Consider the following 4515-nt stretch of genomic DNA (forward strand, 5'->3'; position numbering starts at 1 on the left):
CATCTGTGTCCTTAGGCTTTTTGTTGTTTTTTAAAAAAATATCCAGCTCTGCCGGGCGTGGCTCAGCAGTTGAGCATCAACCTAGGACCCAGGAGATCGGGGTTCGATTCCTGGTCAGGGTACATGCCTGGGTTGCCGGCTAGGCAGCTGATCAATGACTCTCATCACTGATGTTTCTATCTCTCTCTCTCCCCCGCCTTTCCTTTCTCTGAAATCAATAAAGACATGCTTAAAAAAATATATCCATTTGATCTGTCACAGACTGAAATTAGCAAATTAAAATATTTTGCTAATTTATTTCTCTTTGGGTATCATATTTTTAAACTCCTATAATCTTTGCTTTATGATTGTTGATGCTATGCTATTTGGTAACCATGTCTGTTACTTTTTCATCATAAATTTTGCCCTTAAATTGTTAAAATGCCCTTCTATGATTTACATAATGCCTTTTAAATAGATTTACGTTTCTCTTATATAAAGGTTATGTCCATTGTTTTTGTTTGTTTGTTTGCATTTTGCTAACATTTCTTTGCAAATCTTTTTATTTACTTTCCAACTCACTTTCCTTTAGATTGTGTCTTATAAATAATGTAAACAGGTGTGTTTTTTTTGGTAAGGTAATGTGAATGGCTTTTTCTTTTACTAAGTGGATATAAGACATTTGCATTTATTGATATGATATATATGTTTGAGCAACTCAAATTAATTTATGACCTATTTTCCGTTTTGATAGCTTATAAAAATGATCTGACACTTTCTTATTTTTGTTTTTTAATGTATAGTTTCTTTGATATATTCATTTTTGCCATAACTGTTATTTTTATGACTATAAAATTATATAACCTCCATCAGAATCTATTTCTTTGGCAATATTTATTACTTCTCTATCACACTGCATATCTTATTGTCTCCACCAGATCCACTTTCCATATTTTCACTCCTCTTTGGTCCAGAAGTCCGACCCTTATGGACCATATCAATCAGTTCTCAAAATCTCTGGCTTCTGGTTGGGCTCAGCCAATGATGAACCCTGGTAAGAAGTGGGATGGAGGAAGGAGAGAAATGTTGTGTCTCTTGACCTACCATCACTGATCCTCTTATGGTTACTGATTCCATATAACTCTCTGTACTGCTTCCCTTGTTCTTTCGGTGCTAGGGATAGTAACCATGGAAACATGGTTCTTGCTGCAGTCCTTGTTATTTCTCTGAAACCCCATATTTGCAAAGTATTCCTGTGAAAATAATCCTACCTCAATTTCTTTTATTATTTTCAGCATACCATCTTTTTTTCTACTGGGCACCAGGTTGGCATTCCTATTATAAACTATGATAAAAATAAAACAATTCCTTTTCTTTTCTTTCTCTTACTCTCCCCAGTGGCAGATTTTAACTAATTATGAGTTTTCTCAATATGTGTCACTTTGCTATTATGTATGCCTACAGTTTTGTTACTTGAATAATCACCTTAACTTATAAACTCTGATTATCTGATATTAAAAATGAAGAACTCTGGCCTGGCCAGGTGTGACTCAGCGGTTGAGCATCTCTCTATGATCCAGGAGATCAAGTTTTGATTCCCTGTCAGGTCACATGCCTGGGTTGCGGGCTCGATTTCCGGTGGGGGACATGCAGGAGGCAGCTGATCAATGACTGTCTCATCATTGATGTTTCTGTCCCTCTCTCTTCCTCTCCCTTCCTTTCTCTGAAATTAAGAAAGATATATATTTTAAAAAAAAGACTCTTTTCATTTATGCTACCACTCATATTTTATCCCCCCACCCACACTTCATATGTTTGTTAGTTATGTTTTCTACATGGTCAAGGCATATTTTTATATACCATATTAAGGCATATGTTTACATACATTTTAAATAAACTTATTACCATCTTTTATTATTTCACAGTTCTATTAAATAAATTTAATGCTTAATGCCAGATGTTTTACTCTGATTTTATAATTATCTTTTGGTTGGTGGAAGTTCCACCTCTAGTACATTTAATTACTATTTAGAATGGTTTCCAGATAAAATAAAGACATCTAGTTAAATTTTGAACTTCAGATAAACATTTTTTTAGTAGAAGTATGCCTTAAGTATTGCATGAGATATTTTTATTTGCTAAATCTGGCAACCTTATGTCTGGCAAATAGCTACTGTGTCACACTCTTGGTAAGTGTTAGCTACTTGTATAATTTGGAATCTGTGAAAACCATAAGTTTATGTTTTGATGACAATTATTTAGGTTCCATTTTTTCCTGGAACACAGGGTGCACTTTCTACATATTTAAATTTCCTATTATTTCCAGTATTATTTTCTTAAATTATGTACTTGTCGAGTAGTAGATTAAAAGTGGCTATAAATTCTTTACCACCCCCCACCAAAACTGAGTGGCAGAAATATTATCCTTCTGTGATTGTCTTTGACCAGCAGAATGTCATGGAAGTGATGCTGTGCACCTTCTGAGGCCAGGTCTTATGAGATCTGAAGTTTCTGCTTTCACGCCCCTTGGAACACTGTCTCTTGGAAGCCAGTCACCATGAATAAGTCAGACTACCCTGGGATGAAGCCTACATTAGCTATGTAGACAGATAGGCCAAGGATAAGAGCCAAATATATTTGGAATTTCTAATTCAACTCAGACACTAGTCAACTGCATTCAGCAAGACAGAGAGCAAAAGAACTGTCCAGCACAGCCCTTCCTCATACATAGAATCTAAATAAGTAAAATGGTTCTTATTTTCAGTCACTACATTCTAGGGTAGTTTGTTATGTAGCAATGAAATTATTATAACAGATTTCCAAAATTTTGGACATTCAGTTTTGTAAATGTGTGGTATTTTTTCTCTTTTCTATATCTAGCTTTTTCTATTTACTTAGTTAAAGCATTCTTTTATAAAATATTATTGTTTTATTTTATTCAACTTACATTTTTTCATTTCTTTAATTTGTGATCATTTTTTTAAAAAAAACCATACACATTTAACTTTATTTATCATTGTCACTTAAAGCTTGATTTTATAAAACACAAAAACACATTAAAAGTTCTGTATCACTGGAATTTAGACAGAAGAAATAAGGACGGCTTTGTAAGTGTAATTTATATACATTAAAGTAAAATAAATGGAGATTTTTTCACAATGAAACAAACTGCAAAACGACCTTCCAGGAATATTTCGTGATTGTGGATTATCAGTTACTTTAGGATTAAACAAAGATTCTGAATAGTCAGCCTCCTTTTGCTGTTTCACATTTACCTATACTCTGAGTCAAGCTACTTGATGACCAAAAGGTCTGATTTAGAAAGACATTTAGCTTTATAGCAAAAGTTTTCCATCTCTAGTTACCTCCTTCAGAGGAACTGACATTACAGTGCTGATGTAATCTGGTTCCCTTTGAACAGTGGGCAAAAAATGACATCAACCCCATGGAAAGTCAAACAGGTGCCAAAAAATGGAACAATATATACACAGTTCAGTAAAGTACAATGTTAAGGTTTCCCCATCTAAAAATTAATCAATGAAATAGAAAATGAACTACGGTTGACTTGGTCTCAGGAAACACACATTGAGAATTCCGCCATCGTTTCCGGCTCATCTCAGTCATCAACAGGGATTTTGTAGGCCACCATGCTGTTCACTTTGAGGATTGTAGTCATGAAGGAATGCAGACGGACCTGCTAAGAACTGGGAATGAACTGTGGTCCTGACTCTTTCCATTTTTCAGGTACAACCAAATCTTTGTCCCTGTAGATCAGCAGATCAAATGAACAGGACACTTCCAGCAGCGACAGAAAGGTGACGGTAGCTGTGATCTGCCTGATCACGGAGTGGATCTCATCTTGGATTGCTTTCTGAGACTTTTCTCTGGACGCACTGTCATCTTTGGCAGTCTTGTCACACTCAGTATCAAACTGCCACCTTGCAAGGAGCTCCCCGTTCTCAGTGTTTGAGATGACTACCACCAGCTTCTGCGCTGAACATTTGTACAGCCAGTCTTTCAGTTGTTCCACCACATTGTTCAGGTATTTCACGAGCTCGGGATCAGTGGTCACAAGCAAGGTGAGTCCATATTTCTGCACTGGAGTAAAGGTTTCAGACGCATTAATACCACGCTGATATAAAATGCTGTTGATCCCAAATGAGAAGAACTCGGCCACGATGTCGGTGCTCCTGTGCAGGGTGATGCCCTGCTCCAGGGCCAGCTGCCGCTCCATGGCCAGGCCCCAGCCGGCAAGCGCACACCGCACCTGAGATAGCACCCGGCTACCACGGCTCTGTGATCAAATTTCTTTGTTTGTAGCATTGTCTCTGATTCTTTCATTCTTCAGTTTTACCTTAATTGCTGAAATGATTTTATGGTATATTTATCTTACACCTGCATCCTGATCCATACCTACTTATTCATAAGCTCTTGATGTCTGCAATCACTTCCCTGAACTTCTGCACTTTGTGATCTTGGGCTTTGTTTTAGAGAAGCCATGATTTAGTTGATTTTTAAAATATTCATGGTGAAATT

At 36.5% G+C, this 4515-nt stretch overlaps 1 pseudogene; it reads right to left on the reverse strand.

Annotated features, from left to right (window-relative positions):
- Positions 1-3595: 3595 nt before the first annotated feature.
- Positions 3596-4213, reverse strand: LOC107536221 (mitotic spindle assembly checkpoint protein MAD2A pseudogene; annotated as a pseudogene).
- Between the last annotated feature and the right edge of the window lie 302 nt (positions 4214-4515).

Source organism: Miniopterus natalensis, chromosome 1 (assembly GCF_054644295.1).
Source record: "Miniopterus natalensis isolate mMinNat1 chromosome 1, mMinNat1.hap1, whole genome shotgun sequence".
Lineage (NCBI taxonomy): Eukaryota > Metazoa > Chordata > Mammalia > Chiroptera > Miniopteridae > Miniopterus > Miniopterus natalensis.